General features: G+C 41.6%; 1 protein-coding gene and 1 long non-coding RNA gene across 5 annotated transcripts in view; both read right to left on the bottom strand.

Moving 5' to 3' along the window:
- LOC309495821 (uncharacterized protein) overlaps positions 1 to 13,325 on the bottom strand; it is a 43,978-nt gene that overhangs the window by 12,969 nt on the left and 17,684 nt on the right. The gene's annotated exons all lie outside the window — the stretch shown is intronic.
- Positions 20 to 4,630, bottom strand: LOC309495828. Of its 4 annotated transcripts, none has more exons than XR_014204827.1 (6): positions 4,363 to 4,630; positions 3,813 to 3,900; positions 3,329 to 3,396; positions 3,051 to 3,147; positions 2,040 to 2,153; positions 20 to 117 (listed from the first exon to the last, which is right to left on the bottom strand). It is a non-coding gene; the product is annotated as an uncharacterized lncRNA (long non-coding RNA). The 4 variants fall into 4 exon arrangements; XR_014204828.1 differs by having other exon boundaries at positions 3,813 to 3,897; XR_014204829.1 differs by lacking the exons at positions 3,813 to 3,900; positions 4,363 to 4,630 and having other exon boundaries at positions 2,035 to 2,153; positions 3,329 to 3,804.

Genomic DNA, 13,325 nt, shown 5'->3' with positions numbered 1-13,325 from the left:
GTATAATGAACAGACACAATTCAAGTTAAGACATTTTAATGACACCAGAAAGAACTCCAGGAGAAAAGGGATCAAAAAGGAACAGCAACAATGTAGAGAAGGATTCTACCTGGCAACCTGTAACAGAGTGAAAAAGCAGTTAGGACTAAAGCTAAGAATAAAATTGTCATTACACTGGATAATATAATTAAAAATCTAACAACAATCAAAGGTACATCAGCTGGCAAACCATTTAATAGTTTAATAGGTTTAATAGTCTATTTAAAGGGAATGATTGTGGTGGGGAGTTTGCTCAAACTACGGCAGCGATACAGCGAATAGTTGTTCTAAAAGACGGCGCCGTCCGCGGAGCGCTTTCAAAGGCCAGTGAAAGCAGAATGTCAGTTAAGTTGTAAGTAGACGCTAACTGTTTCTCATGGGTTCGTATGGTATTTTAAACATTTACAGGTGTAAGTCTGTGATTTTATTGCCATCCGAATCCATAATGTCAGTGTTTTTTCTCACCCAACCCGCGTACATTTCTGAATTGCTTTTATAAAGAACACCGCTTTCTCACATAACGCAGTGAAGCAGCCCCTGCACGAGTGAATAATTGATTCTCGAGCCATCGATATCAGCAGATTCAGCAGCATCGCCACGGGCAGCACTGGGTAACGTCACACGTAAGAAGGAATATCTTTAGCAGCTTTCTAAGGTATGGTTCGGGGAACACGCCTATAAATGGTATCCCTTTAGTTAACCTGTTAAGCTGCAACCCCACTTTTGAAAAATCCCCAGAAATGACATACCCAAACTGAAACAGATACAGTTCATGAACCCTTTGTACTAAAAACACAAGTATGATCTCATTTGAAAGCTGACACCTGGCAGTTTATTGTAAATGTAGAATTAATTATTGTCATAATGAAAATTTTTTTTATAAATAGCTTTCTAAGGTATGGTTCGGGGAACACGCCTATAAATGGTATACCTTTAGTTAAGTTATACCTTAAGAGTCTTCGTAGCATGCTAAGAGACAACGCTATCGGGAAACGCAGCCCAGGTGTTTATGAATGAGACACTGAATTAATTGGTTTTAAAGTGTTTGAATTAATGATTCAAATGAGTATCTTTTTTTTAAATAGACTAGAACATGTTATTCTGATGTATGTTATCGTGATCTCCATTTTAAACAAAACAAAAACGATTTTAAACCAAATAGATTCTCAGTTTACCCTGAATTAGGGGCCGTTCACATATCGCGTCTAAAAACGTGTGGAAAGCGCTCTCTCCTTTCTAAAAGGACTTGCGCTCCCGTGGCGTCTGTCGTTGCTATGCAACCATGAACTGCGCTCTCCATGATGACAAGGAAGTATCAGCAAAGGAATAATTGATTTCTAGCCCTCGCATTAGCTTTACTACTAGATATATTTATGGAGATGAGAAATAAAAACTCGCCCTGTACACCTATGATCAGCTGTTCGGCCGAGTTTTCCATGTTGTTACGGAAAGGCCAAAGCTGATCGGTTGGTTTTTGTCACATGACCTGCGGTGCGCTTGTGGCATTCTGAAAAGTTGAGATGTTTTCATCTCACTGTGGCATATGTGCGCCTGGAAAAACGAGCACGCCGCATCGCATGCGCGTCACTTCTATTATGGTATTACCGGTGTTGTCACACTTGATTAACTGGTGGGGAAATATCCGAACGTATGACTTACAGAAGGTACAATTAACTAAGAATGTTTCAGGAAACACGTATTAACAATAAGGTACAGCTTAAGGTATAACTTAGGAACGACGTAGCATTAAGAAGGTTTCGGGAAATTCAGCCCTTATCATAATTAATAACGTGTTTCCTGAAACGTTCTTAGTGTTGCGCTTTTATTGAGCAGGTCATGCAATAACATAAATTAGTTATTTACACCAATAATGTGATGCGGCTGCTGGGAAATCTGGTGAGTTTTGGAGGTGGAGCATTGAAGAGAGGGGTGTGTTTGTTTGGGTTCATTCCAAATATCAACAGTGTCCAACAGCGTTTTTGAAATATCGCTTACCCCACCTTAATATCTGGCAGTTTTGTGTCCATCTATAGTTGCCATCATCTGAAGTCTTCACAAGTGAGGCTGGATCCAAACTGGAGCTGCTATAATCTCTAGTGAACTTGCTGAGCATCCTGATATAGAAACAGGGAAACAACAGGAGAAAGATTAGCATAGCTGCAGTTCATATTATTTCAGGCAAAAGATGATCATGTGCACTTTTTACTATTTCATCACATATTAACTGTAAAACAAGATTATGAGATGTGTTAATTGAATGCTTGGCTAAAGAGTTGTGTCTTTAGTCTAGATTTAAATTGGGAGAGTGTGTCTGAGCCCCGAACATTATCAGGGAGGTTATTTATGTAAGTAAAAGAGTAGCAAAACTCGAGAGCATAAAGATGTGAATTTGAGAACTTGTCCCCTGTAAAATACAAGTCCAAAGTTGAATTTAAAGATTTGCACACACAGAACGTGACTTAACGTATAGACAGTGATATTAAAATAAATAAATGATAACTCAGTAAACACCATACTAATTAAAAATAGACTGCTATGTACAGTTAAGCGTTTTCCTCACATAGAAAACTGGTAGAAAACGCTTAAAGGTCCCATGGCATGAAAATGTCACTTTATGAGGTTTTTTAACATTAATATGAGTTCCCCTAGCCTGCCTATGGTCCCCCAGTGGCTAGAAATTGTGATAGGTGTAAACCAAGCCCTGGGTATCCTGCTCTGCCTTTGAGAAAATGAAAGCTGGTAATAATCATAAATGTTTCTTGAGCGTCAAATCATCAAATTAGAATGATTTCTGAAGGATCATATGAAGCTGTGATGCTGAAAATTCAGTTTTGATCACAGGAATTAATTACATTTTACAATATATTCACATAGAAAACAGTTATTTAAAATTTGTTATTTCACAATATTATTGTCTTGGTGAACATAAGAGACTTCTTTCAAAACACAATTTTTTTACCAACACAATTAGTGTATGTTTGACATTAGTGTATGTTTGAAGTTTTACTTACTAATCATATGGTTCATAGCGCCTTAGAGATGATGATCCGAGATGATGATCCGCCCAACTCTGCTACGGTGGAGGCCAGGGCATCAACATTGAAGGATCTAGGAACACAACAATCCATTTGTCACAGAGCCAAACAATATTATTATATAATGCCAGGTTTATTACAAGTAAGAAGCTATAGCTAAGCTATATTATATATAAGCTACAGCAGAGGTGAAATGCTTTTCTGAGATGAGTTTCTGAATCTATTTGACCTGCATCTGGGCATGGAGTACCTACGGCCTGAGGGAAGTAGCTTGAACTGGCAGGACAAAGGATGACTAGGGTCAGCTGCCTTCTTTGCCACTCTGTTGGAGTAAATGTGTGTAAGAGAGGGGGAAAGTTAATGCCTGCAATCTTGCTACATGTCCTAACAATACTCTCTAATCGTTTTTTTGTTTTTTGTAGACAAGGAACCAAACCAGCAGATAAAACAGAAGGTTAAAACAGACTCAATAAAACAAGAATAAAACATTCTCATCAAAGTGGGGTCAATGTTAAAATTCCTCAGTCTACGGTAAAAATACATTCGCTGGTGGGCTTTGGCACAAACAGCATCAGTGTGTGATTCAAAACATAGCTTACTATCAATTATTGTGCCATGGTAGCTGCTACTTGTATTCTTGTACTATCTCAATAGGTTGGCCATCAATGATAGTGAGGGGAAGAGGGGGGCTCTGTTTCCTAAAATCAATAATTAATTCTTTAGTTTTGGATTTCCTACCTGTATTTTCTACTTCTCTGGCAGCAGCTTTCTTCAGAAATGTTGAAGTCGTGGAGCTTTCCCTCTATTATGGGTTATTTTGTTGCTGCTGAAATCACAGAACATTTTTTTTTTATCAAATTTTGTTTACCACTGAGCTAACATAGTTTTAACCAATTTTATCACTCCATGTAAGTGACGTCACCGATTACATACGTTTATGTTTACGTTTGTGTAAAATAAATTAGCTTTCTTCCAAGTAAAACCTTTACAAAACCTCTCATATACACAAAAGAGGTGATTAAAAGCCCAAACTTTCATAAACAAAAGCTCAACCGAGTTAACTTTAACGTTAGCTTAACTTACCTCTTCTGAAAACGTTGAGATGCTAACGGACTTTTTCCGAAGACACAAAGCCATGTCTATAAAAGTAAATATTCAACATAAGCGTATCAATTACAAGTAAGAGAAGTGTCAAGAACAGTTGTGTGTATTATCCGTGTGATTTTAGAGACTAATATCACCTGAAAGCAGTGAAAACAACAGCGAGAGAGGGAGTTTTCTTGCTTACCAGTCGCAGTGGTCCCGCGGCGTTTCCATGGCAACTCTGCGCCGCGGCCGCTCCAGTGTTTGAAAGCGACTTGAAAGTTCACGCGCACAACGCGACATCGGCCTCCCGTATAGTGGGCCGACCAAAAGCCGACGTAACGGAGCTGGGAAATAGAGCACTGTCTGACAAGAGATCTGCCTACGCCTGGCCGACGCCTTTGCGATGTTATAGGGAGGGAGGCCGACGCTCGATGTTAGGCCAACGTCGGCCCGACGTACGTGTGCTATCTGGGTACCGAGCGGAAAAGACCCGCTCATGAAAGCTGCCCGAGAATGAAACCTGACCGCCGAACATGGAGGGGCGGGACGGCATATTTCGGCCTTTTTAATAGCAGACGCAACAGGAAATCATTAAAACGAGGCAAAAAAAAAAAGTGCTGCGTCAATTGCGTTATTTTTTTTTAACGCGTTAAACATTTCAAATTAATCGCAAAGATTAACGCGTTAATTCCCCCAGCCCTAATATATATATAAATATATATATGAAGAGTTCAGATGCAAAAGCCTCTAAATGCCATATGAAATTTTCTTATAGAATGATCATTTTTAACAAGCTTGTATATTTAAGTTCAGTAATTTCACTTAAATGAGAATTAATAGGTAATCTTCATTGCCATTTAAGTGAAATTGTTGAATTTAAATATACGAGCTTGATAAAAATTATCATTCTATAAGAAAATTTCAGATGGCATTTAGAGGCTTTTGCATCTGAACTCTTCATATATATATATATATATCAAAATAAGGCAGATGTTTATGAGTTTTCAATAAATAAATAAATAAGTCAGCTCATAACTCTGTTGAATAAAGAGGAGCTTATAAAAGGAGGTTTTATATAATGCTGTTGCTAAGTTAAATATTACTGGCCAGCCGAACATATATGAGAGTGAAAATATAAGGAAAACTCTATATCTCAGCCTCCTCGTCGGGGAGTGCCGTTTTTTCCCTATCTCCACACTGAGGTGTCGAGATCGTGGAATAAACCGGTTTCTGTTTATGTGTTTTATCCCTAAACTTCTACTATAGTAATGTTATGGGTATTAAGTATCATGGTATGACAGTGCCTCGGGTTAAAGAGACGCTTGCGAGCTATCTCTCTCCCGTGTTGGCGTCATCATAACCCCGACGTTACCCACCAGCCACCATAAATAATAGATAAATATTATTAGGCAGCACTGGTAGGTAAAGTATATAAGCATGGATGAATGTGAGGATGTAACAGCACTGACGCTATTCGAGAATTGCGTCGCGCAACAGATAAACTATACCGGGGAGGGACGGTTTCGAGAAATCGTTTCTCCTCGGCTTCCTCTGGGTGGCGACTCTCTGAGGAGGGTCGCAGCGCTGCCAGTTCGGTTGTTTCCTGCTGGTGGCCACGGAGTGTTATATTTATTTATATATATATATATATATATATATATATATATATATATTAGGGCTGTCACGATGTTAGATTTTTCACACCACGGTTATTGTGGCCAAAAGAATTCACGATATCGATATATCGCGATATCTATAGAATCTATTTCGGGTAGTTATCAGTCAAATTCATTTTTACTTTGTTTATATACAGTAGTTTTTCTTTTTTACCCAACAAACATAAGGATACTGATAGACAAGGCACATGCATTTTTTACTTCTTGCGTACTCAATCTATGGCAAATTCTTGTGAAGGAAGACAAGCATGTGAAGTTTATCTGGTTTCAAACTGAAGCAAAACACTGTCTGAAGGTTTCCTAAAGAACTGAAAAGCTCTTAAACCTATTGTTGCACCGGCGCCAATAAAGTCATGCAGATAGCAGATTTGAATAAAAAAAATCAAGTGCAAATACAAAAATAAGATGAGTAAAGAAAACGGGGTTCTTAATTTTAATAATCACCCTTTATTAATATATGAACACAGAAACCCCGTTAACAGTTAATGTCACGTTTCCCATTCCATGACTAGTAAAATAATAGCCACGTCGCATCTATGACAACTCGAGGTATCGCAGTTTATGGCCAGCAATATCATTGTTTAAGGACATTATGGAATTGAGATAATGTCTGTACTATGTTATGATTACACTGTACAATTAAATAATAGTTGCTGAGTCTGTGATCTGAACACTTTACCTCAGAGCGTCCGTTAACTGAATGAATTTAAGAATATCACCTGAAAATCCGATAACATCAGCAATTTTCATTCAAGCAGCTGATTTCTGTAAATTAATGTAAAATTAAATGTATATTGCAGCACAGGGTGAAATCATTTATGATGATTTGAAACAAATATAATGTAAATTTTATATAAAACGATGTAAATGACGCTCTGTGTCGCGGCAGGATTTTGAGCATGGTCCTGAGCCGTTGCTGGGCGTCGCGGCCGCCGGTGTGCTTAAGTTACACTCATAGAGAATGTGTTCGAATTTTAAAGACGTGGCGCTGCGCTTCTTGTCCGGCGTGCGACCACCTTTAAGGTGCTGTTTTCTTTGAAGCCGAAGAACTCTGTTCTTAATACTGGCGAGCTTACTTTTTTCGGGTGTGGACAGAGTGTTCCACTCTAGCTGCGCGGGCGCGGACGAGCGCTGCGTTGTCTTCTTATTTGACAGGTGTCAGCGGTTGCAATACTGCCACCTGAGAGGTCAACCAGGTACTGGCGCTGGAGTATTTACGTGTCATGTTATCATAAGAGTCCTATTCATTTTAAACATTGTGGTTATCGCCAATACCGGTATATTGTCACACTCTAAATTAACACGATGTCGATATTTCATGCTTTGAATATCACGATTATCGTCAACACCGGTATATTGCGACACCCCTAATATATATATATATATATATATATATATATATATATATATCGTTTTTCTGATGTAAAGAAAAATTAAGATAAAATATGTCTTTTCTTCTGGACGCTCCGCTTTCAAAAAAACGAAGAAATAAACTCTTCAGCGGCGTTCCAAAGGTTTCTTCCTCACTGATCTAACGTTCCTGAGACTGCTGGGCGGGAGCAGTCTCAGCATACTTAAGCTCCTCGCAGCATAGAGTGCGGCAAAACAAAGATTCGCCATTCGGGCTCATCCACAATCGATGGGGACCTGGGTGGCGGTCACAGTCTAGCCAGTTAAAGATATGCAAGATCTGAGTACTGTTTTATCTCTAAAATAGCTAAAAATGGAAGAAGCCCTGACGCCGAGGCTGCAGGCTTCTGAGGGTGGTTCCCTCCGGGGTAGGGACGGTTTTGAGAAATCGTTTCTCCTCGACGCCCTCTGGGGTGCGACTCTCTAAGGAGGGTCGCAATGCTGGCTGTTCGGTTTTCCTGCCGGTTCGCCGTTTCAGGACACCGAGGTGTCAGCGTCCCCAAACGATCCTCCGAGGAGGGACGTAGAGCAGTCAGTTCGGTTTCCCTGCCGGTTCGCCGTTTCAGGGCGCTGAGGTGCCTGCTTTTTCCAATGATCCTCCGAGGAGGGTCGTAGGAACAAAGCTAGTTAGAGGTAGGCAAGATCTGAGGACTGTCGTTATCTCTAATAAAACTTAGACAAGAAGTCCTGACGCTGAGGCTATCAGGCTTCTGAAGGTTCCTCCGGGGCAGGGACGGTTTTGAGAAATCGTTTCTCCTCGGCACCCTCTGGGGGCGTAGAATGGTCAGTTCGGTTGTTCTCTGCCGGTTCGCCGCTTCAGGGCACCAAAGTGACTGTTCAACCAAATCCAGAGGCCAGTCTCGAGAGACTGGTTCCCCTAGTAGAATTTCTGGCAGCGTGGAAACTACTGCCACATATTTCTCAGTGGGTCCTGCACACTTTAGAAAAGGGTTTCAGAATTCAGTTCGGTTCTCGTCCGCCCAGATTTCTAGAGGCCCTCCCCACAGTGGTGGACCCCGAGCAGGCTCTGGTTATGGAGCAGGAAGTACTGACACTTCTGCAAAAGGAGCTATAGAAGGGGTTTCTCCTCCCAGCAGACAGTCAGGGTTTTACAGCCGTTACTTCATTGTTCCGAAAGAGGATGAGGGGTTGCGTCCTATTCTAGACCTGCGTCAATTAAACAGCAGGTTTCAGAATCTCAAGTTCAAAGTATGCTTACGCTAAAATGATTGTGTCACAGATTCAGTCCGAGGACTGGTTTGTCACAATTTACTTGAAGGACGCTTACTTATCTATCCATCCTCATCACAGGAGGTTCCTGAGGTTTGCTTTCGGGGGCGAAGCATACCAGTATTGGGTTCTTCCCTTCGGCCTAGGTTTATCACCCCGCATCTTTACAAAATGCGTGGATGCAGCTCTGGCTCCTCTGAGATTCCAGGGCAGTCGCGTATTATACTTTATCGACGATTGGTTGATTTTAGCTCAGTCCGAGCAGTTGGCAGTTCGGCATCGAGATGTCGTTCTGTCTCACATAAAGAGGTTGGGGTTGTGGCTCAACGCCAAGAAGAGTGTGCTCCTCCCAGCTCAGAGGACCACTTTTCTGGGTGTTTTATGGGATTCGACAATAATGCAAGCACGTCTGTCTCCTGCACGTATTTCTGCGATTCTCACAGCCGTAAAGGGGGTAAAACTAGGCCAGTCACTCACTGTGAAACAGTTTCAGAGACTGTTGGGGCTCATGGCAGCTGCGTCCAACGTAATCACTTTTGGCCTTTTGTACATGAGACCTTTGCAGTGGTGGCTCAGGATCAAGGGGTTTTCTCCGAGGGGAAATCCATTTTGCACGATCAAGGTCACGCGGCGATGCCTTCGTGCCTTGATCATTTGGAAGAAACCTTGGTTCCTCGCCCAGGGCCCAGTGCTGGGGGCTTCTTGTCGACGCGTAACGCTTTCGACGGATGCTTCCCTCACGGGATGGGGGGCGGTCATGAGTGGCTGCTCGGCGAAAGGTCTTTTGCAGGACCATCAACGTTCTTGGCACATAAATCGGCTAGAAATGATGGCGGTATTTCGAGCTCTCAAATACTTCCTGCCAGACCTGAGAGGTCACCATGTGCTTGTCCTTCCAGACAACACACTGATGGTCTCGTATATCAGAGCAGATATCCTGTTGAGGCAGGGGCTGAGGCCCGGGGAATGGGGACTTCACCCCAAGGTGGTGGAGCTCCTTTAGGAGAACTTCGGTCAAAACTCAAGTCTACCTTTCGCATCGTTTATACAACGCATTGCCCATTTGGTTCTCCCTGATGCAACGTATTAGGTGTGGTTGAGGCTACACCTGTACGCATTTCCCGATATCTTTGCTCCCGGGAGTTACTCTCATCTAGAGTTATGGATACTGTGGGCTCGGTCTCTGAGGGGGCCCAGCTCATAGATTCAGGTCTCTCGACTGAGGTCGTGGAGACCATACTCCAGTCTAGAGCTCCCTCCACGAGAAGACTGAATAGGCATTGAAATGGAAACTGTTCTCTGCCTTGTGCGGAGAATGCCTTCTGAATCTTGCTATCTGCCCTATGGTACAGTACTTGATTTCTGCAATGAATGTTTCTTTGCTGGGTTATCTCTGAGGAGAGATCCTTATTTCATCTTCTCCGTGGTACTTGAGGCTGAGGCCTGCACGTACTTGGATTTGCACCTGGTATGGTGATAGTCTTTCCTCACCCCTTGCCGGGTTGTATTCCTACTAAATTTGTGGGTCATTTGTGCTGCAGGCCTTCTGTCCTCCACCTTAATACAAGCCAGATCAGGAAGAAGTTAATCTGTTTTGCCCTGTCCGGGCTCTTGGATGCTTATGTCCACAGAGCTGCCCTGTGGCATATATATAAGAGCAGTTATTTGTCTGCTTCAGGTTACCTAAGATAGGTTGCCCTGCATCTAAACAGATAATGAGCAAGTGAGTAATTGAGGCTATCTCACTTGCTTATGAAGCAGTCGGACAGCCTTCACCTTTGGCTGTCCCGGCCTGTTCTACCAGGAGTATGGCTGCCTCTAAGGCTTTATTATCAGGAGTTTCACTCTGACATCTGTAATGCGGCAGGCAGGTCCTCACCGCATACATTTGTTAGATTTTATGACTTGGACCTAGGCTCCACTCCAGGGTCTAGGGTGCTTGTTTCCTAGTGTGCGCATGGTCTTCATACAGAACAGGCATTTGTCATATGGCGTAGCGGGTATAGGGTTCCCACCGCGTCTCGACGCAGCTCGAGTTCCCTTGAAAGGGAACGTCTCAGGTTACGTATGTAACCCTGGTTCCCTGAGAGGGAACGAGACGCTGCGTCGCCTTGCCATACTCCCTGCATGTCTGTGATCGACTTGCTTCGGCTTTCAGAAGCTGCTGCAGTCTGTCGCAGGGGTGCTTTATAGCTTCCTGGTCGATGACGTCACCCGCCTATGACGTCTCGTCTTTCCATTGGACTGATTATACACGTGATTCACGACGCAATCACGCAGGGCGTTCCCACCTCGTCTCGACGCAGCGTCTCGTTCCCTCTCAGGGAACCAGGGTTACATACGTAACCTGAGACGTTATTCCACATTAACACTTGAGATAAGATAACTTAGCCTACCTCACTCCTCAGCGGGATCTATTGCTCCTCATATCAGCACTGTTCTGAGGAAACTTTTCTCCAGGATTATTAGGTAGGCTATGCCTCACTCGCGGCGCGCTGTGTTTACAGCTGATGTGGGCGTTTCACAGGTCTGAAATGGTTCTCAGAATTTGCGTTTGAATAGCGCGCGCTCTCCGGGGCGTGGTCACATTACATTTGAATGAGCGCTAATGAGCTCGACTGGAATCGCTCTCTTTTAATACAGATTTCACAAGCTGAGAATATTTGTTTTTTATATAAATTATCCATTTAAAAGAAGATAATTCAAGCTTCATGCCTGTGTGTCTGTATGCCTGTTTGACTGAGTATTCGCTGAGTTACAGTTAATTTTCGGACGTGTTTCAGAATGGACTTAACTGACAGAGAGAAGGCAGAACTCGCATCATGTTTATTTTTCTTTATTTGGCAGAAAGCACAACACTTTGTTTTTATTGTGAGTATACACAAAAATAATACACATTTAACAGAATCGATTGATGTATGAAACTTGTTTGTAATATCAAAGTCAAAAGAGCAAAATTTATCTCTTTTGAACTGATAAAAAAAAAGCGAGCTGGTATCGCCGGCGATACAGCCGACCCCAGGGGGTTAAAGTCTCTGCAGCTAGTGTACTTGAATTGTATTTATCTGCAACATTATGTTGTATAATTACAGTTTTGCACAATAAATGTTCTCAAAACTACATGCACCGTTTCTTTCTTTCTTTCTTTCTTTCTTTCTTTCTTTCTTTTAAAACTACATTTAGCAGTTGTTTAGCAGGGTCTGTGTAACCTGTTCTGAAATGGTTTTATTATAATTTATATATCGTGATATCGTTATCGCAAGAGGCTGCAATGTATATCGCAATATGGATTGTAGGCCATATCGCCCATCCCTATTCCTAGTCTGTGAAACCTTTCATTGCGTATAAAATAATTTTTATTCAGTGTACATAAGAGTTGCCTATACAGTTTTATCGGTAGATGCTAAGAGACATTTATTTATATATTACCTGTTTGCAAACATATATATTTTTTCTTTGATGGCACATTTTCCTGACCTTTCTGCTCCCCCCTGCTTTACAGCTTTACATGGGGAGCTTTACAGGGGGCATGGCTTATGTAAATGAGATGTAAATGAGCCCTATTGTCACTCCCAGCAGGAGAGAGAGGTGAGAACTGCACAATCTTTAGAGGCTGTTTTCTCCCCTTTGTGCTTTTTTGAGTGCCTACCTTCAAATGGCCACAACTTCTCCAAATATTATCAGATTTCCATGTGTTACACATCGTTGGAAAGCTTGGAGACTACACTTTCAGAATCTGTGAATAACTCAAAATGCCCCAGAACCGACTTGTGTCCCTACTTTCCGTGACTGGTCACAAATAGGGAGAAACTAATGAGGGAAACAGGTGACAAGGGTAAAGCAATGATGACTAAAGGATAACAAGGGGGCGGGGCGAGGAACGAGACAACACAAGCACATGGCCCAGCAAAAGGCCATGTGTGTGAACATAAAACATGGGTCTGTCATGATCCTGCCTCAAGACCAGGGAAAATCAAAGACTAGAAGGCAGAATCATGACAATATTTGTTTTTTATAAAAATTACTTCATTTAAAAGAAGAGAATTCAAGCTTCATGCCTGTGTGTCGTATGCCTGTTTGACTGAGTATTCGCTGAGTTACAGTTCATTTTCGGACGCGTTTCAGAATGGACTACACTGACAGAGAGAAAGCAGAACTCGCATCATGTTTATTTTTCTTTATTTGGCAAAAAGCACAACTCTTTGTTTTTATTGTGAGTATACACAAAAATAATACACACTTAACAGGATCGATTGATGTATGAAACGTGTATGGAAGATAAAAGTCAACAGAGTATTTAGACTTTCTATTGCACTGATAAGGAAAAACGCGAGCAGATCACGCCGGTGTGATTGCCGACCTCAGAGGGTTAAACACCATCTGCACTAACCTGAAACAGCAGCCCAACTAGTTCAATAAAAAAATAAAATAAAAAATAAACTGCCTCATTAGCTCATGCACTCAAGGACTTTATTATCCAAAAGTGTCTTTTTAAATATGTTTACAAAACCAGCAGACAGCAGAATAATCCACTATGTATAAAAATAACCAAACTAAACATACATTTCACCATGTCGGGAACAGTAAACAATTATATTCTTTTAACTTAGTCACATTCACTACAAAACATATAGCTACCAATCAATTCAAATAAATTAATTGACATAGTTTTAATTACTTTAACACAAGCTTTAAACTAAAAGACTACATTATTATACAATTGCTCACATTTTTTTTTTTATTTCAATGATAAATAAGCCTACCTCAGAAATTAGCACCAAACCAACAGACCCCTCTCAACTTTCAAGAAGCCAGAATCACTTCAAACCTGAATAGATACTCATTAACT

This window comes from Leuciscus leuciscus, assembly GCF_965113295.1.
Source record: "Leuciscus leuciscus genome assembly, chromosome: 3".
Lineage (NCBI taxonomy): Eukaryota > Metazoa > Chordata > Actinopteri > Cypriniformes > Leuciscidae > Leuciscus > Leuciscus leuciscus.
The sequence above is the reverse complement of the archived record's forward strand: the minus strand, read 5'-3'. Positions and strand labels throughout refer to the sequence as shown.